General features: G+C 46.1%; 1 protein-coding gene across 4 annotated transcripts in view; it reads right to left on the bottom strand.

The window, feature by feature from the left end:
• Positions 1–21,797, bottom strand: part of LRRC4B (leucine rich repeat containing 4B) — a 1,040,654-nt gene that overhangs the window by 798,867 nt on the left and 219,990 nt on the right. The window lies entirely within an intron of this gene.

The following is a 21,797-nucleotide window of genomic DNA, read 5'->3' as shown; positions in this document are numbered from 1 at the left end:
TTCTCTTGAGTTGGAGCAGGGCAGGGATGCTGTCCTATGAGCTCCACACTAGGGCAGGGATGCTGTCCTAAGTGTTGTGAGGCAGTACAGGGTTTCTGCACTAAAGTTTCTCTGGGAGGGTTGGAGGGATGCTCCATGTTAACTAAAATGGTGCTCTTTTTCTCACCAATGTTAGTTATCCCACAGAGAGGTACTTCCACCTCAGGGAGTACAGTTTTGCCAACTGATGATTCCCTTGGAACAGGTGCCACCCCAGGAGAGGTTTCTCCCACCACAGGAATGGTATCCTGAATGGTAGGGTGGTTAGGGGATACTGTGATACCCTTTTTACCTGTTGATGGAGAGGGGTCCTGAGTTTTCAGGCCTTCTCTCCTTTGCTTTTTCATTTCACTTGAAATGAGAGGGAACAATTCCTCAGGGATGCCCAGCATGGCTGCATGGGCATAAAACTCTACATCAGCCCAACCTGAGGCCTCTAGGTCATTACCTAAGAGACAGTCTACAGGTAAGCTAGGTGATACCACCACCTGCTTAGGGCCAGTAACTCCACCCCAACTAAACTGAATTATAGCTAAGGGAAGAAACTTAGTGGAGTTATGGACATCAATAATCTTATACTGTTGTCCAATGATGTGTTGTTCAGGAGGCACTAGGTTTTCAGTCACCAAAGTGAAACTGGCACCTGTGTCCCTGTAGGCCAAGGCCTCAACACCATTTATTGAAACTGTCTGCCTGTACTTATCCATTGTAAGGGGACAAGCAGCCAGTGTGGCAAGGCCAATGCCACCAGGTGTGACAGAAACTGTCTTGGGACTGATTACATCAGTTTCCACTATGGACCCATAAGTGAACCCAACTACACCCTTTGCTTGACTGTTGCCAGCAGTCCCACCACTAGTACCACTACTGCTAGGGGCACTAGAGCTTGATGTATTAGTGGTGGTAGGCTCAGGGGGTTTACCTGGACAGGACTTATCCCCTGGCCTATGGCCTCTGTTTTTACACACAAAGCACCAAGGCTTTTTAATGTGTGCAGGTTGGGAAGAAGAGGAAGAATTTGTTTTATCCCCACCCTCTGAAGAGTGTTTAAGATTTGAAGTGGGATCTTTGGTTTTACCCTTATCCCCATGCTTATCTTGAGATTTTTCACCATCTTTCTTCTTATTGCCATCTTTGTCACCCCCTGTATGAACTTTTCTGTTCACCCTTGTTCTGACCCATTTGTCTGCCTTCTTTCCCAATTCTTGGGGAGAGGTCAGATCAGAGTCTACCAGGTACTGGTGCAACAAATCAGACACACAATTATTAAGTATATGCTCTCTCAGGATTGTGTTATACAGGCTTTCATAATCAGTAACTTTACTGCCATGTAACCACCCCTCCAAGGCCTTCACTGAATGGTCAATGAAATCAACCCAGTCTTGTGAAGACTCCTTTTTGGTCTCTCTGAACTTTATCCTGTACTGTTCAGTGGTTAAGCCATAACCATCCAGGAGTGCATTCTTAAGAACTGTAAAATTATTGGCATCACTTTCTTTCACAGTAAGGAGTCTATCCCTACCCTTTCCACTAAATGATAGCCATAGGATAGCAGCCCACTGCCTTTGAGGGACATCCTGTACAACACAGGCCCTCTCAAGTGCAGCAAACCACTTGTTAATGTCATCCCCCTCCTTATAAGGGGGAACTATCTTGTGCAGATTCCTGGAATCATGCTCTTTTGCAGGATGACTATGGGGAATACTGCTGCTGCCACCATGGGTATCTAAACCCAACTTCTGTCTTTCCCTCTCTATTTCTAAAGACTGTCTATCCAAATCCAGCTGTTGCTTCTTGAGCTTCAGTCTGGTTTGTTCCACTCTCAATCTATTGAGCTCCCTTTCTAACAATCTGTCATCAGGGTGGGTGGGAGGGACATTTCTAGATACAGAGGTATGATGGGAATGAACAGAAGGAGACCTGTCCCTTACAGAGGGCACCCTAACAGCTTGGCTACCAGTATAATGTGAGAGCACATCATCAGTATGATGTGATTCAACCTCTGTACCAACTATGCTAGACTGTCTAGTAATGGGCAGGCTGAGAAGTTTCTTTCCTGAACCTTTTCCTGGGGGAGTCCCTGGATCAGATTGAGAACCATTAGCTACTTTTTCTACAGATTGGGCACTTATGGCCTTATCCTGTACTCTAAGCATATTAATTAACAGTTCTAAAGAAGGATTCTTCCCTACACTCAAACCTCTCTCTATGCAGAGACTCCTTGCTCCTTTCCAGCTAAGGTGATCATATGCAAGTTTGGACAGTTCAACTTTTTGGCCTGTGCCAGACATTTTTAGAGAGAGTTAAAGTGATAGACAAAGAGAAAAAAGTTTTCAGAACTTTTCGGAAAGACAGAAAAAACTTTTTAAACTTTTAAGAACTTTTTGAAAGTTTAGAAGTACTTTTCAGCACTTAGAAAAGAGTGAAAAGAGGAAATGCAAAACTTTTTGGCTATGTGTATATACACTGACCTTGTTTTGTATATTTTTCTCTTATGAAAAGTACAATGACAAGAGTGGTAAGTAGTCTCAAAGCACTTATCCCACCACTGCACAACCAATGTAGGAGGCTGGACTGGCTTGTAGTGAGTACCAAGGGGTACTTGCACCTTGCACCAGGCCCAGTTATCCCTTATTAGTGTATAGGGTGTCTAGCAGCTTAGGCTGATAGATAATGGTAGCTTAGCAGAGCAGCTTAGGCTGAACTAGGAGACGTGTGAAGCTACTACAGTACCACTTAGTGTCATATGCACAATATCATAAGAAAACACAATACACAGTTATACTAAAAATAAAGGTACTTTATTTTTATGACAATATGCCAAAGTATCTTAGAGTGTACCCTCAGTGAGAGGATAGGAAATATACACAAGATATATATACACAATAGCAAAAATATGCAGTATAGTCTTAGAAAACAGTGCAAACAATGTATAGTTACAATAGGATGCAATGGGGAAACATAGGGATAGGGGCAACACAAACCATATACTCCAGAAGTGGAATGCGAACCACGAATGGACCCCAAACCTATGTGACCTTGTAGAGGGTCGCTGGGACTATTAGAAAATAGTGAGAGTTAGCAAAATAACCCACCCCAAGACCCTGAAAAGTGAGTGCAAAGTGCACCAAAGTTCCCCTAAGGACAAAATAGTCGTGTTAGAGGGAGAATGCAAGGAAAACACCAATCAGCAATGCAACAACGATGGATTCCTGTCTGAAGGTACCTGTGGAACAAGGGGACCAAGTCCAAAAGTCACAAGCAGCTCGGAGATGGGCAGATGCCCAAGAAATGCCAGCGGTTGGTGCAAAGAAGCTCTTACTAGGCTGAAGAACTGTGAATACTGCAGGAATGACAAGGGCTAGAGACTTCCCCTTTGGAGGATGGATCCCCCACGCCTTGGAGAGTCGTGCAGAAGTGTTTTCCCGCCGGATGGACGCCAACAAGCCTTGCTACACGCAAATCGTGCGTTTGGCGTTTTTGGACGCTGCTGGGGCCCAGGAGGGACCAGGAGGTCGCAAATTGGACCTGCAGAGAGAGGGGACGTCGAGCAAGACAAGGAGCCCTCACTGAAGCAGGTAGCACCCGGAGAAGTGCCAGAAACAGGCACTACGAGGATGCGTGAAACGGTGCTCGCCGAAGTTGCACAAAGGAGTCCCACGTCGCCGGAGACCAACTTAGAAAGTCGTGCAATGCAGGTTAGAGTGCCGTGGACCCAGGCTTGGCTGTGCACGAAGGATTTCCGCCGGAAGTGCACAGGGGCCGGAGAAGCTTGCAAAGTCGCGGTTCCCAGCAATGCAGCCCAGCGAGGTGAGGCAAGGACTTACCTCCACCAAACTTGGGCTGAAGAGTCACTGGACTGTGGGGGTCACTTGGACGGTGTCGCTGGATTCGAGGGACCTCGCTCGTCGTGCTGAGAGGAGACCCAAGGGACCGGAGATGCAGCTTTTTGGTGCCTGCGGTTGCAGGGGGAAGATTCCGTCGACCCACGGGAGATTTCTTCGGAGCTTCTGGTGCAGAGAGGAGGCAGGCTACCCCCACAGCATGCACAAGCAGGAAAACAGTCGAGAAGGCGGCAGGATCAGCGTTACAGAGTTGCAGTAGTCGTCTTTGCTACTATGTTGCAGGTTTGCAGGCTTCCAGCGCGGTCAGCGGTCGATTCCTTATCAGAAGGTGAAGAGGGAGATGCAGAGGAACTCGGCTGAGCTCATGCATTCGTTATCTAAAGTTTCCCCAGAGACAGAGACCCTAAATAGCCAGAAAAGAGGGTTTGGCTACCTAGGAGAGAGGAAAGGCTACTAACACCTGAAGGAGCCTATCAGCAGGAGTCTCTGACGTCACCTGGTGGCACTGGCCACTCAGAGCAGTCCAGTGTGCCAGCAGCACCTCTGTTTCCAAGATGGCAGAGGTCTGGAGCACACTGGAGGAGCTCTGGACACCTCCCAGGGGAGGTGCAGGTCTGGGGAGTGGTCACTCCCCTTTCCTTTGTCCAGTTTCACGCCAGAGCAGGGGCTAAGGGGTCCCTGAACCGGTGTAGACTGGCTTATGCAGAATTGGGCACATCTGTGCCCAACAAAGCATTTCCAGAGGCTGGGGGAGGCTACTCCTCCCCTGCCTTCACACCATTTTCCAAAGGGAGAGGGTGTCACACCCTCTCTCAGAGGAAGTTCTTTGTTCTGCCATCCTGGGCCAGGCCTGGCTGGACCCCAGGAGGGCAGCTGCCTGTCTGAGGGGTTGGCAGCAGCAGCAGCTGCAGTGAAACCCCAGGAAGGGCAGTCTGGCAGTACCAGGGTCTGTGCTACAGACCACTGGGATCATGGAATTGTACCAACAATGCCAGGATGGCATAGAGGGGGCAATTCCATGATCATAGACATGTTACATGGCCATATTCGGAGTTACCATGGTGAAGCTACATATAGGTAGTGACCTATATGTAGTGCACGCGTGTAATGGTGTCCCCGCACTCACAAAGTTCAGTGAATTGGCTCTGAACAATGTGGGGGCACCTTGGCTAGTGCCAGGGTGCCCTCACACTAAGTAACTTTGCACCTAACCTTTACCAGGTAAAGGTTAGACATATAGGTGACTTATAAGTTACTTAAGTGCAGTGTAAAATGGCTGTGAAATAACGTGGACGTTATTTCACTCAGGCTGCAGTGGCAGGCCTGTGTAAGAATTGTCAGAGCTCCCTATGGGTGGCAAAAGAAATGCTGCAGCCCATAGGGATCTCCTGGAACCCCAATACCCTGGGTACCTCAGTACCATATACTAGGGAATTATAAGGGTGTTCCAGTAAGCCAATGTAAATTGGTAAAATTGGTCACTAGCCTGTTAGTGACAATTTGAAAGTAATGAGAGAGCATAACCACTGAGGTTCTGGTTAGCAGAGCCTCAGTGAGACAGTTAGGCACCACACAGGGAACATATACATGCACACCTATGAGCACTGGGGCCCTGTGTGACAGGGTCCCAGTGACACATACATATAGGCCACAAACCTATGAGCACTGGGGTCCTGACCAGCAGGATCCCAGTGACACATAACAACCATACTGAAAACATAGTGTTTTCACTATGAGCACTGAGGCCTGGCTATCAGGATCCCAGTGAGACAGTGAAAACAGTGACAAAACCCTGACATACACTCACAAACAGGCCAAAAGTGGGGGTAACAAGGCTAGAAAGTGGCTACCTTCTCACAAACCCCTAAACATTTTTTTTTTTAAAAATACATTGATAAAGGAAAGAACTGAAAGCATATTTAGTGAAAATCAAGACATCATCCATTGTTCAAAACAAAAGATATTACAAGCACTAATTGCCAAGGTACCTGTCCCTTACTGCAGCAATCATGACAGACAGCCTTGCAGTACTGGCCAACCCTGCAGAAGTCACACAGTAACACACCATGGTGGGAGCACTACCCCCTTTCAGTGAGCTAGCTGACCCCTTGACAGCCTCCCTACGATGGAAAATATTGGTTGGGAGACTAGAGAACTACTTTATCGCCACCAGAGAGTGAGTTGGGGCCGTCAAAAGGTCATTATTGCTTCATTTTGATGGTGATGAGATACATAAACTGTTCACACATCTTCCCAGCACAGGCGAGGTCGATGGCTACTACGCAGCAGTAAAAGCACTCAATGCCCATTTTGACCTACAACCCAATCCTGATTTCAAGAGATTTAAACTGAGCTAGGCACGACAACGAGAAGGTGAATCGCTAGACCAGTTCTATGAATGAAGACTGGCCAGCACCTGCATGGAGAACAATCAGCCCAAAGAAATCCGTGCCCAAATCATCCAAGGCTGTAGCAATAAGATACTGGAGGGCTCATCCTAAGGCAACCACATATTAGCCTCGAAGATATCTTCATAATGGCAAGGTCGCATGACCTCTGGGCCACCGAGATGGAAGCTGCCATAACCCAAATACAGCAAAAAGCTCCCATCGTCAAAATGGAACCTTTAGATGCCATACTAGGGGCACAACTCAAAGGGAAACCCCGGGCAACGGCCCAAACCAGACAAGGGTCACTCTGACCCCGCTGTGGATGAGGGAAGCATGCCCCAAAAGACTGACCCGCCCAAGGATGGCAGTGCTCCAACTGTGGAAAGATGAACCACTTTACAGCCATATGTCGTGGAAGCACCAGAACCTGAACCACGAGAGGGGAGCCGCCCAGTTGAAAGAACCATGAGGCAATTGTCCGTGGAAGATCCAGACCGAAACCGGACAGACAGAGAATGGGGACGCAAACCAGAAGACTCATCCCCAGAGAAAGAGGAGATATTCCTCATATTCTTCATCGATGATCTTAAAAGGAACCGAAGGCCCCAACCAACGTGTGTGGTTGACATCGCAGCGTCCCAAGTCAAATCATTGATTGACAGTCACCTCCGTAAATGTCATGGACATCCAGCATTATCAACATCTCCGACTGCACCCCCCAGATGGCACCATCCCACATGAAGATCTTCACCTACAGCAGGCACGAACCACAACCATTATGTGGGAAAATAACAGTGCAAGTCAAGGATGATAAAAAACTACAAACCACATTCAACATTGTGGACAAAGGACACATTGCTTGGCAGCCACCTGGCCAAAGACCTGGGGCTAGTCTCATTCACAAGTAGCATGAGATCTCATCAAACGGGAGAGGCATATAACACCGACCACTGAAGACGTCATCACTGACCTAAACGGCTCCCAGTGGTTCTCAAAGCTAGAACTAAATGCCAGATACCACCAGTTGTACCTAGCAGAAGACAGCAGGTACATCACCACGTTCTCCACTCATTTGGGGCTCCGGAGATACAAAAGACTGAATTTTGGCATGTCTTTGGCTGCTGAAGTGTTCCAAGATGCCATCTGGGAAATCTCTCCGGCCTAACTGGGGGGATGAACGTCAGAGATGACATTGTCTTTTTCTCAAACACAGTCAAAGGACATCGCCAACACCTCCAGGCCACACTGCAATGCCTCTCAGACCATGGGCAGACTCTCCACAGAGGTAAGTGCTAATTTTTCCAAACATCAATCAAATTCTTCCGATACATCTTTGGTAAAGACGGAGTCCAAGTCAACCCACAAAAATCCCAAGCGATTAAACGAGCCTCCGCACCCACCACAGTGAGTGAATTTCAGTTTATTGAGAATGGCCACATACTGTAGACGTTTCATACTAAATCTCACCACTGTCGTGGAGCCGCTTTGACCCCTTACGAAGAAGGAGGCCCCATGGTCATAGGGCCTTCGCTAAGAAAATGCCTTCCGTGCCCTGAAGGATGCCCTCCTGAGCAAGATTACCATGGCCTAGTTTGACCCAAAGAAGTAAACCGAACTAGTGGTTGATGCGAGCCCCATTGCCCTAATTGGCCCTGGAGCTGTGCTTACCCAAGAGATTGAGCCTGGGAAGTGGGCTTGCTGGCATTCCCAAGCATGGTGATGACAGCCACTGAGAAATGATATGCCCAGATATAGCGGCAGGCCCTTACAATCAAGTGGGCCTGTGGGCATTTCGACCTCCACCTTAGTGGAAGATCATTTAAGGTAGCCTAAGACAATCAGCCTCTTGTCCCACTCTTCAAGGGTATGGCACCACAACCACCTCCAAAAATGGAACGATTGGGCAACCCAGCTGCAGCATTACCAGATGGAAGTCACATACCACCCTGACTCCAGGAACCCAGCAGACTTTTTGTTGCACCACCCACCAGACCAAAAAGATGCAGTCACACCCATCCATGAAGCAGTGTATGTCCAGTCCCTTGCACTAAGCGCCTGCCCCAAAGCACTTACTCTACAAGAAATCTCTGAAATCACGGATGACAATACAATCCTGTGCAAGGCGTAATCTGCACTCCCAGGAGAATCGTGGGAGGGATTGCTCACAGATGCCACCAACTGGGCTGAATCCGAAAGAGAGCGGCTAATTAAGACCTGGAGAGTCCACAACAACTAAGCACCACACTCGATGGCCTGGTGTTAAGAGGCCGCCAAATAATAATTCCCGCCAGTCTCCAACAAAGAACTGTCGCTCTAGCACATGGGGGGCACGAAGGCACCACAAGGATGAAATCGCGGCTGCAGGAGAAGGTATGGTTCCCTCTTCTCAGCATGCCAAATGACAAGCATCAGTGAAGCTCCAGCCCCCATCATAACTGAAGGACCCTATGAGGTGCCTTGGTCCAAAATCAGTACCAACTTCGGCAGCTTCCCTGACAGAAGGGTGATACTCGTAATAATAGACAGCTATTCGAAATACTCCATTGTAGAAGTTGTGGAGTCCAAGCCTTCGTAAATGTGGCACCAGTACTAGAAAAAACCTTTGCTATGTTTGGCTTCCCAGAAGTAGTGAAGACCAACAATGTGCCTCAAATTCCAAGGAGCTGAGTTTAAGGAACTCCTGGGATCGCTAAGGATCACCCACGGATGCATGCCCCCACAGTGGCCACAAGCCAGCGGGGAAGTCAAGCGCTTCATGCGCACCCTGAACAAAACACTCCAGATAGCCATGTTGGAAGACACCAGCGCTGAGAGGGGACTACAGCAATTCCTCAGGGAGTACCAAGGGACCCTGCACTGCACCACACAACAGCCTTTATGGTCAATCACGCTAACAGGGGTGCAGCAAAACACCATACCCACATGCCCCAGGTGGGTACCACCGCCGTATGACCGTGGGCCAGCCCAAGCAAGAAGACCAACCCACGGGCCAGCAGGAGGCGACACGTAGCCCCTCCCAAACTGAGCCCTGGAGACCGGGTAATCATCCGGGATAGAAGGCCAGGGTGGAAGAACAGGACACCCTTTGAACCAGGTGCATGGACTGTCGTATCTGTAGCTGGCACTATGGTTATCGCCAAGAAGGCAACCAAACGTGTGGTGCAAAACGTTTCCTGGTTCTGCAAGATCTCCCCCACTCCAGCAACAGATAAGGAGAATAATGACACCGACGACACCTGGCACGATCATCTGGTGAACTCCGGAACTACCAATCATGAACTACGAGCATCAACGACTCAATCATCTAGCGACACCCCAAGGGCCAACATGACTTCTGCCATGCAGAAAGATGACTGCCTACTCCCGCCTCAAAGGTTAGGTCTCTGGCCCATTCCACAACTGAGCCAGCAGCTCAAAGACTATGTATGCTCTGTGAGAAACTGCAAGGTTTTCAGAACCAAGTTGGGTAGTTTGCTGTGACACTTGAAGGGGTCCGCACTACCCTTTGGCCTGGTGTGGCCAGAAGCTACAAAATAAATGGGGCAAAACTGCATGTGGTCTTTGATCTCAACCATAAATGCACGTGTGACCTCTGTCTCTGCAAGTGCATGTGAGGCACGTATTACAGGCCCTGCATGGGCCATTACAACACCGGTTCTTTGCTATTGTATTTGCCAACAGTCAGTCACATATGTTACCCCTCTGTCTGTCATCAGCTGGGTCCTCACTTTAATTAGCATATGCTGCATATTCCACTAGCTGGCTACTCCTTGTCATTCATTCTTCTCTATCCCTGTCGTTGGGTGGATGATTGCATGTACATGGCATTTTATGGCGAGCAAGATCAGCAGCAAAAATGCAGCTGAGCACTGTATATGGTCAAATACATGATGCATAAAGTCAACGAGTAAGAGGAGAGGGAGCTGAGTCGTGGATAGGTAATGGATGGTGAGGTAGTGTTCTTTAAAGAGGTGAAACTTCAACTTTCCTAAATTGTAGCAGTGTTAGGGCAGTTCCAATGGACGAGTGGATGTTGTTCCGATCATGTGTGCATAGATGGAAAAGACCTGCTGTCTCTGGTTTTTTTTTTTTCAATTCTCAGTCTGCAGTCAGATGGTGCTCTGGCTGTGGGTGTGCCGAGCTTCACCAGAGGTGGTGGGCTTCTGTGCAAGATAAGGAGGGGTGCTGGCTGTAATAGCTCTGTAAGTGATACAGCTCATTTTAAAGATGGTGCATGCCTGCATGGGGAGCAAATGGAGTTCCATCAGGATTGGAAATGATGTGATCGTATTTCTTCAGACCCAGGATGAGATGTGCTGCGATCTGTTGGATGCCCTTAAGGGTGCCAGTGTGGAGTCTGGGAGGCCATGAAGTAGGGCATTACCACCATTCAGATCTGGAAGTATGAGGGCTTGAACAGCACTTCTGGAAGCATTTTCTAGAAGCAATGGTTTGACTTTTGTTAGAAGAGAGAGTTGGTATCAGGCCTTCTTTGTTTGGCAGTATGTTCCTTGAGGGCGAGGTTGGTGTCCAGGGTGTATCCAACTGACTTGGCATTTGTGAATGTTAAGGTTCAAAGCTGTCAAGGTCCACGTCACTGAGTCAGGTTTGTACAATCTCTTGTTTATTGTTGTTGGCAAATAACAGGAATTCTGTCTTGTTTGGATTGAGCTTCAGGTAGATGCTGGGTAGCCATGTCTGGATGATGTTCAGGCAGTGGCTGAGGCTTTTGATGTCTGAAACAGAGGTGACTTTCAAATGAAGTTATGTGTCATTAGTATATTGGTGAATTTTCATACTGATATCTGTGAGTAGTGCATCAAGTGGCTCCATGTCAAGCTTGAAGATGACAGGATAATGTATGGAACCCATGGTGGACTCCACAAGTGAAAGGATCTTTTGTGACCTGGAGGTGTATCTCACTCCAGTCATTTGCTAATTAGCCGTCTGTCTCGTTCTCCAAGTCTGGGACCGTAGGGCTTTCAGTCTCATGCCTGGGGCCTGCCCATGCCCTAAGCCTCACTTTCTCTTTCTCTCAGTTTTGGGACTGACCCATTACTTATATCTAACAATGGCACCCTCACACTGTCTACAAGTCTGACACTCACCCATTCGCTGTATTCAAATACTGAACCCTCATTTTGTGCCTCCAAGTCTGACATCCACAAATTCTGTGTATCTACATTTCAGATCCTCATATTCTCTGTCTTCAAGTCTGGCATTTAACCATTCTTTATATCCCAGTTTTGAATTATCAGACTCAATGGTTGGGAGCAACCCATGGTCTACATCCAAGTTTGGAACACTCTCAGCCTTTTCTAGATCTTGTATCCACCCATTCTTTATACCCAAGTCTTTAACCATCACATTCTCTTTCTCAAAATCTGGAAAGCCTCACACTGTCTCCAAGCCAACGGCTCAACCATCCTCTTTATCCCAACATTGAACAGCCACAGTCAGTCTCCATGTCTACAACACACTCATTTTCTGTATCCAAGTACTGAACCCTCATTCTCTAACTCCATGGCCCACTGTCCTTAGCCAAGTCTGGAACGCTCCCAACCTTCCTCCAAGTCTGGTATCCACCTGTCCTTTATACCCATGTATTGAACCCCATTATTTCCTGCAAGTCTGGGAGCAATCCATTTTCTATATACAAGTCTAGTACACTTCCAGACTGCCACAAAATCTGGGATCCACCAATTCTCTATGAACTCTTACGGTCTTCCTCGAGTCTAGAACCTGCCCAGTCTCTAAATCCAAGTCTGAAACACTCCCAGCCTGCCTTCAAGTTTAGGATCAACCCAATCTCATGTCCAAGTCTGCGACCCTATAAGCCTGCCCTTTAGCCTATTTGTTATCTTCTAAATCCGAGTCAGGAACCTGGCTCTGATTCTGAAAGCCATATTTTAAGGTGCAGATTTATCACCAGATCTTACAATCTCTGTGCTGAATGAGATGTGTTCGCTCCACTGTCTCAGTAAAGACTGTATATATTCAATTCTCACGTGTTTCACAACCTGATACGCTCATGAATTGGATTTTATTTAGTGTTATCTCCCTCTTACACATTGTGATTTGCAGTGATATCGCATTAGGACTAGGAGTGAGTGTAATTTGCGTAATTCAGTGTAGTGTAATCACAGGGAATTACCCACAAATTCTGCAAGATTACGGAGAATTCCTCAAGAAGAGGAATTCTACATTTAGCACTATTTTCATAGCGCAAAAAATGCCCCTTTGGATTCAATATGGACGCAAGGCTACATTTTGCGCTAAGAAATGGCGCTAAATGCAACAGAACAGGATTAGGGAGCAGGAGCAGCCGCTCCCAAAATGTGCACTTGGGCTAGCGGTTTCCACTCAAAGCTTTTAGAACTAGATTCTTAGCGTAAAATGCACCTTCACACTTAAAATGGATGTAAAGATGTATTTAGCGCTAAGAAAATAAAGCTAGTTGCAAAAGAACATAAACAGCAGCGCGAGCAGCCACTTGTGCTCGCTAAATGTGCTCTTGCGGCAGGATTTGTTATCCAAAAATTACTCTTAATCACCTGAGCGGGCATAATCATGTTATTATCAGTAACTATGCATCAGAGAGTAACACAAAATTACCAAAATTACTCTAGCATAATTGAAAATGCATCCAGGCCTAATTAGGACATGCCACTTAGACCTATTCACAGGAAACCCTTACCCCATGTAGGAACCATATCTCTGCAGATCAAACTAGGATGCCTTTGCATTAATTCAAAGCAGTTTGAACTGAATCGACCAAAACCCCTGCACATATGGGGGTCATTATGAACACTGTGTGTTTACCCCGTGTTAATGCTGGTGGTCATTTCAATGACCGCCAGCCCCCTCGATACCCCGCCGGCCACATAAACAACATTCTGCTGGGCCGGGACATTGCCGGTGGCTCAATGCCGCTGTGCGGCGGGTGCAGCAGCACCGTCGCGCAGATCACTGCCCGTAAATCGGGCAGTGACCTGCACGACGGGGCACTGCACGGGGCCCCTGCACTGCCCATGCCAAGTGCATGGGCAGTGCAGGGGCCTGAGCACCCCTTCCGCCAGCCTTTCCCTGGTGGGGAAATCCGCCAGGGAAAGGCTGGAGGGAAAGGGCCCTGTCAGATAATGATTTCTGCAATCGTCAGGTTGCCTGTCGGCAGTAGTCTGGCGGTGGCAGAGGGCCGCCACAGGTGGCCCTCCCTATGTTTGTAATATGGCGGTTCAGACTGCCATGCCAGTGGCGGTCTTTTCCGCCGGCATGGCGGTCTGAACCGCCGGGTTCATAATGAGCCCCATAGTCTGCATGTCCTGGGCTCCTGCGATCATAGGTATACCGTATAAAATCATTGAGTCCTGGGTTCATGCATAGTTATACCGTATAAAATCAGCGAGTCCTGTGCTTATGCAATCATCATAGTTATATAGTATAAAACCAGTGTGCCCTGATCTCATGCAATCATAGTTAAATCAGCATGTCCTGGGCTCATGCAATCATAGTTATACAGTGTAAAATCAGTGAGTCCTTCGCTCAGGCAATCATAGGTATACCATATAAAATCATTGTGTCCTTAGCTCATGAACTTAGAGCTATAACTTATAAAACCAGCGAGTCCTAGGCTCATGCAATCATAGGTACCCCATATAAAATCAGCATGTATTGAGCTCATGTACTCATAGTTATACCATATAAAATTAGCGAGTTCTGGGCTCATGAAATCATAGTTATACCGTATAAAACCAGTGTGTCCTGACCTCATGCAGTCATATTTAAATCAGCATGTCCTGTGCTCATGCAGTCATAGTTATACCGTATAAAATCAGTGAGTCCTTTGCTCAGGCAATCATAGGTATACCATATAAAATCAATGTGTCTTGAGCTCATGCAATCATAGTTATACCGTATAAAGTCAGCAAGTCCTGGGCTCATACAATCATAGTTATACCATATAAAATCAGCGAGCCTTGGGCTCATACAATCATAGTTATACCATATAAAACCAGTGAGTCCAGGGCTCATATAATCATAGTTATACCGTATAAAACCAGAAAGTCCAGGGCTCATACAATCATAGTTATACCTTATAAACTCAGCTAGTCTTGGGATCATACATTCATAGTTATACCATATAAAATCAGGGAGTCCTAGGATCATGTTTTCATAGTTATAGCGAATAAAACCAGCAAATCCCAGGCTCATGCAGTCATAGTTATACTGTTTAAAATCAGCGTGTCGTGAGCTCATGCAATTATACATAGGTAAATCAGCATGTCCTGAGCTCATGCAGTCATAGTTATACCGTTTAAAATCAGCGAGTCCTGGGCTCATGCAATCATAGTCATACCGTATAAAATCAGAGTGCCCTGAGCTCATGCATTCATAGTTAAACCGTATAAAATCAGCGAGTCCTAGGCTGATGCAATGCACAGTTACCACATTTTACTGTCAACGTACACGTTCTCATAGGTATATTACCTTGAGGAAAATGTGTTGGGGAAAGTGGTGCGTAGTAGGGAAGATGTTGGGATTCTGGAGCGACAACCCTACAGCTCTACAATATTCCCTATACCAAATTGGTATTACTGATAGTGTAAACACATGTAGTGGAAATAACATTAGGGCAGAGGAGCGTCGTCCCCCTGACAGACCACATGCCCAGTAGGCTTTCTCCAGCCCAGCAACACAGTTGCTGGGCTGGAGAGAGCCTGCCCAAGCGGTACCAGCCAATCCTGACGCTGCTTTGAGCAGCGTCAGGATTGGCTGCAGGGTAGGCTGGGAGCCTGTGACTACAGCAAGAAGGCAGAGGAGCAGAGCGGAGCGCCACAACGGCAAGGAGGTAAGTGGCTTTTTTTCGTAATTAATTATATTTGTTTTTCCCCCCTCTTCCGTGCGCCACCCCGCCCCTTCTGCACCAGTGAACCGCCACTGGGAAATAATACAGGTTGCAGAAAGATAACACCAGGCCCACCTAGTCTGCTCAGTTGCTTTCCCATTCTACCTACATCCGCATGTTTTTCTCCATTCTAACCGCATAAGCTTGTGCTCTGATGAGGGTGGTGAAATCACCAAGGCTAAAACCGCAATGTGTGGTAAAGGATTTACCCCAAGGTAGTGGCATAATGTAGATTTACCCCTAGGTAGTGGTGTAACGTAAAATGATGCCTCCCCCTTGCAAAATAGGAAGAGGAGCCCCTGACTTTCCATTGTCTCCCAAATATTCATTGGCCTGGGATCGAAATGGGGCCCCAGTAAAGGTTTAGGGGGGTACTGACCGGTTGGGGGGCCTCTGCACCACAGTGGCATCAGAGCTAGTGTCACCCCCTGTCCCAGGGCTATTTTACTGGATAGTACATCTGCGGCACTCAAATAAGGGTCCCACTCTCAGACTCTGAGGAGTTTATTATAATTATTTGATATAGACAGTAAAAAAATGATTATGCATTTGTTTTCAAGAATGCCCTTTTAAACTAATTAGGAACTGAGCCTAATAACTTTTTTTCATGGCATTCGGTACCACAGTTTTGCAGTTTATCGTCCTCAATAAGGGCAAGCTGTGTCTTCTCTCTCCCATGATGGAAGCCTGTGATCGGAGGGTCTCACACAGACCCAAGCTGTGATTGCACATCTCACTGACTTATTTTTGCAGGACAAGACCTTAAAAACAAATGTAAAATCAACAAAGTCCCTCGAATTCCTCACTACACTCTCAAACAAGCATTTGTAATGCAACGGGTCTCGCATTTCTCCGAATTAGTGCTATTAGCAGTTGTAAACTCCCAACTGGACTTTTCTTGCCTCATTAAATAGAAAAGAAACGAGCGCGATCGCGCTGCTAAACAAGCGAGATCGCGCTGCGAAAAAAGAGAAAAGGTAGTCCACAAACCGGATGGAAAACAGCGAGCCTCGTATGTTTTCACTACTGCGCTCGAAAAGGGCTAACCACCGGAAAAGGCATGACGTATGCATGCCTTCCACTAATGAAAGCAAGCAGATTTTAAAAGGCAAGCCCACGAACCAATGAAAGACACTGACATGACATGGGCGGGGCTCCGAGCCCTTTTCTAACTACTACAGAGTCTCGCAAGCGATACGCATGTGCAAACGCACACTACGCAGACTCGACCCTAAAAATTTGCTGCCTTCAGCACATTGTAATGCAAACATCATTTACCTTCACCAGTGCAGCAAAACTATCAAAGAATGGAGAATGACATCATTTTACAACGAAGATTGGACATCAGTCCTTGTTTCCATCTCTGCTCCTGCTGGTTGCACATTGTATATATCTTCAGAGACAGGAAACCGTGTATGCATCGTGGGCCATTTACGCACACTGCCAGGATTGTGGTAATGTGCACCAGGGTGTTATTTAGCCCCATGCTATATCATGTAAAGGTGCGCTATTGTGCCCGCTTGTTTTTGTTTGTGTGGTGGTGGATCTGTTTTGTGAAGGCAAAACTCAATGCTGATATATTATCAATCTAGACAAAATGTGACCATTGATTTTACTGCCACAAAACCTCGCCTACCAAAGTGACACGGACCGAATTAGCACCATCGCTTCCCCCCATGGGAATACAGCTGATGTAAGTGCTACTTTTGTTCCATGATTGAGCAGGTGTTGTGGTGTACGAGTGTGTGCTGTGTGTGAAAGGGAGGGGCTCCTGGCGTCTAGAGGGACAACATCTATCCTCCTTCTCTGCTAGGTTGCTTGGAGGGAAACAGTGCTTTAAATGGGCCGGTACTGTCGGGCACTAAGTACCGGCACTTTTTTATTTTGAGAGGGAGAGTACCGGCATTTCTCAAGAATAACGCAGTACTTTTAATTGCAGAGTACCAGCACTTCTCAGAAACAAGCAGGTACTCTGGCGCAGACAGTGCTTAATTTGTAAATAAAGAGGTGCCGGTGCTCAAAGCCCTTCTCTTAAACACGAGGCTGCTGTAATTAAATCTGCCTGCACTGAATACCGAGGCAGCAATGCTGAAGCCATCTCGGGCCTCTTATATCCATTTACGGACACTCCTGCCCCTTCAGCTCATCCTGCAACTTTCTACTTTCTCCATTTATGACGCTTTTTCGTTTTCCCTTCATCCGTCTTTCCCATTTGTGTTTTTTGCTCGCAGAAAATGCTTGAGGCATAAAAATAAGCGCCGGCCCTCACAAATAAGTGCCGGTGCTCAGCACCGGAAACAACAAGCACAAATTAAGCACTAGGCGCAGAGTACCTGCACTTCTATTTTTCTGTTTCAAGCACTGGCTCAGGGGGGAAATGCTGAATTTGAACTGTCCGCAAAGTGCAAAAGCTGAAGCGCTAGTTTTCCGTGTAACTTTCATCTCTTTGATCCTGAGCAGGAAGTCGTCCTCTCTCTGAAATGTGGGGGATGGTGGTTTGCCAGAAGAACTAATGCCACAGTGAAGAAGCAGCTGTCGCAGTGGTCAGCACAGAAAACGCTTAGCAACTTGAAGCGAAACGTTAGTTGTCGATAACCCATAAAGTGGCAGCCCTGATTCCTCAAACAGGAACCTTTGGCCAGAGACATCCAGCGGGCAGTGGAGCGAGAGCACTCTTCTCTTTTGTGGACTGGACGCCAGGGGCTGTTTCACGTCATTTGTGAACCTACCTCCTTTACCCACTGGAAGATACTTTGCTCGAGTGCATTGTCTAAATATACACATATATTAGGCATCTTTGTTTGTACGGTTGATAATCTCCTGGATCTTGGCTCGAGCTTCTTTCCTCTTGCCTTCCATGACCCTCAATTCGCCAGAATGCCAGGGGTAGCGGAAGTGACTTCACACGCCATTTGACCTTTACTTTTACTCACACACGTGCTTACACACACACTTTTACATATACACACACTCCTTCGCATAAACAGACTCTCACTTGCAAGCATGCACACACCATCCATTCAATGGTATGTGTACTTACCTCGTGCCAGTGAGGGTCAGATTCCGTCCAAGTGTTCTCCATTCATTACTCTAATAGTCCATAATATGTTTTTCACTATTAGTGCAATAAAACGATGACAGAGAAGAAGGAAAATGGAGCACCCACTGTGATCCCGGTACTGATCCCCCCACCTCTGAGGCCAGGGTCGCAAAGGGAGTGCCAGGGGTCGCAAGGGGAAGGCAGGGGTCGCAGCTGCAACCCCTGGCGACCTCCCTAAATGACGTCCATGCTGCATTCCTTCCAGAGACATGTTTAACTATGAATCTTTGGGGCAGGGAAACGTGGGATATGCTCTCCCTGCTCTCTTTTCACGCCTGGGACTCTTACACCCTGGACCGAGAACCCTCTTACGACCAATTTCCAGTCTCGGAGAGTCAGACTACCAGTATCCTGTCCACGCCTGTGATACTTTTAATACCATTCTGAAACCTTCAAGCCTCCTGCAGCTACTCGTCAATAATATAAGGAACTTTGCTCTAGCATGGCACCTTTACCCAGCCATGCAGGGTTTAGGCCCTCCGTTAGGTTCAGAGGTCAGTCTTGGCGAGTGTGGAGGATGGAGACAGTTCTCAGTTCCAGGTTGTAGGCAAGACTGCTGGGGTTATGGGTCAGTGATCATAAAAGGGGAGTGCAGACATTGCGTCATTACTTGGCTCCATCTCTCAGTTGTTTTGGCTTACTTCACTTTCATCAGTTTGTTACACTGTTATCCTTAATTCCTGACACTTGTATCCAAATCATGGACGCTCGCAGCAGATCCACTTACACCACAGACCCAGGATCTACACAGCAATTTTAAGAAGACCTCCTTAGACCCTTTTCCACTTCCACTACGGCCAGGGGCCATCTCAGGGTCTGCATCTAGACCTATGAATCGCACAGCTTCTATATCAAGTCCTTGAGCATCACATACACTGCTCCTGGCATCAAGCCCTCAAGCTACTTCCACTCCCCCTTAGTGCATTACACCGGATCCTTCAAGGTCTGAGTCCACGACATGCGCTGCATACAGATCTAGGACCCACACAACCTCTGTCAACAAGTCCTTGAATATTAAACCCAATGCACGTAGAATTGGTACCGCACAACTTATAGAGGGAGACTTATGTCATTACATGCTGTGCGCCCAGCCTTGGAGCTCCAACACGACTTCTATCAGACCTAGGACTATCTCCATGCCGCCATCAATACCTGAGGTTATCACATGGATTGCACCCATGGCTGAGACCCTCACAGCCATATAAAGACATTACACCTCTGCACCTGTGCACCATCACTTTAAACCCTAGACAGTCCTTTTGCCCTTACAGTATCAATATCCAGATCTTCACAGTGTCTGCCTGAAACTTTTCTCACTCTTTTTAAAGTATAATAGTACCTACACTTTTCGTGTGGGCTCTGGCTATAATCAGGGCCAATGGAATTATAAGGCAACGAAGGGCTAAATTATGTGACATGATTGACTAAAATATGTGGTCAGAAAAGGCAAATTATGCCACGTTAATGTGGCATGTTTTCTAATATTACTTCATTGTTTTGATATCTTTACACTTGTTAACACTGCCTGGGCATAATTTGCACCCCATTAGTATTAGTTTAACATCCAAACAGCAATAATCAACATCAAGGTGACCAGCCAACTTTCGCAAAGGGTTTTCCACTGCACAGCAACACGTGTTGCTGTTTTTTTAGTAACTTGTGAACCGTTTGAGCTAGAAACAAATGTGGCAAATCCACAGTTATACAAAAAACGCCTGGGTGAACATGTGCCTAATTCCAGTGACACTGGCCATAAGCCACACACATTCACATCGTATTTCTCAAGAGTTGTTATCAAACATCACAGCTTTATACCAACATTACAACACTAAATGGAGGCTTTAGGAGATAGGATTAGAAATAATATGAAAGGCTCAGAAAGGGATGTCCAGCGAGGTTGCCAATGATGTAAGATAAAGTGTCTGGAAGCCTCCTAAAAAGTAGAGTTTTCAGTTTATTTGTATGAATAGAGGTCTCGGTGCTATGGCAGGTGCAAGCCAAAGCGCAATAAAAACCCAGGTTTTTAGGCTGTAGGATTTCCTAAGGTATCTGTCATTTCCTAAGATGTCATGTTTCAGTAACAAGATTGTTTTATTGTACAGCACGTAAAGGAGGTAAGTTTTGAGATGTTACGTCATTTTTTTACTATTGTTTTTATCATTAGAATTACTACTACCACTTATAGTACTACTAGAATTAATAATGATAAAAAAAACACCAACAATAATAACAAGGGCAATAACCACAATGTTACTACTATTACTACTAGTAGTACTACTACTAATTATAATAAAACAACAACAATAATAACAAGGGTAACAACAACAACAATGCTGCTACTACTACCACTACTAATGATAATAACAAAAACAACAACAATAATAACAAGGGAAATAACAACAACAATGACACTACTACTACAACTACTACTAATTATAATAAAAACAACAATAGTAACAAAGGCAATAACAACAACAATGCTACTACTACTACTAATATTAATAACAACAACAAGGGCAATAATATTACTGCTAATAATAAATATTATAACAATAATGTTACTAATAACACAACTACTAATGCTAGAACGAATATTAATAATCATTAACAGCATCACCATCATAATAATCATCAGAACAGGTTCCAATTGTAATAGTAATGTTCTTACTTGGAGGAGACATCAGGCGATATACAGTATAGATGTCATCTTCTTTACTTGTGAGACCCCTGTTGAGACCCAGAAAGGCGTTTAATGAGTTGGTGGCAAACCCCTTTACTTAAAGCCAGGCGCTTCTCGCACTGGGGATCCAGGGTCACTTCACATGCCGCATGGGCCACACCATCATTTCTTCCAATTCATCTATCCCAGATGGAACCAGCAGTGAGTGATATACTACGTTATGTTGAGATAAGGTATGCTATGTTATGCCAGAATCATTTCTAAGCTGAATGCCTGAACTGTGCTAAATTATTTTATCAGCTCCATGTCTAGATCATGCAATTCTATCTTGACTAGATATGCTTTGACTCACACTCTTGCAACTATAATTCATGGGTGTTTCACCGCTCCACAGGGACACGATAAGCTGCCCAAGCAGGCCGTTAGTGCGATACTAACTTTAGGTTTGTACCGATTCTATCACAGGGGTTCTTTCGAGACATGGAGTTGATTCAAGAATTTACCACTCTTCAGGCATTCGACTCTACGGGTGACTAACTCGCGTATGCTGTACAATGTGATTTTTGACTCTTACAGTTTGCATTGGTAGCTGCACAGGATGAAGGAGCTTTCTTCACTCATTCTGCAGGTCCTTTGCTGATTATGAAAAATACACAAAAATATATATTTATGAGATCAGAAGTGAAGGCCCGAATTGTCTGTTTCTTTTTGTTTGTTTGTTGTTGCTGTTTGTATAAACAACCTTTTATCTGCTGAATGGATGAAAAGTGCAAAATGTAACAATAGATCATAATACCTGTGATAGCTTTGAAAGCTATTGTGAGGTAATTAGTCCCAT

The sequence above is a fragment of the Pleurodeles waltl genome, chromosome 7, assembly GCF_031143425.1.
Source record: "Pleurodeles waltl isolate 20211129_DDA chromosome 7, aPleWal1.hap1.20221129, whole genome shotgun sequence".
NCBI classification, from domain to species: domain Eukaryota; kingdom Metazoa; phylum Chordata; class Amphibia; order Caudata; family Salamandridae; genus Pleurodeles; species Pleurodeles waltl.
The sequence above is the reverse complement of the archived record's forward strand: the minus strand, read 5'-3'. Positions and strand labels throughout refer to the sequence as shown.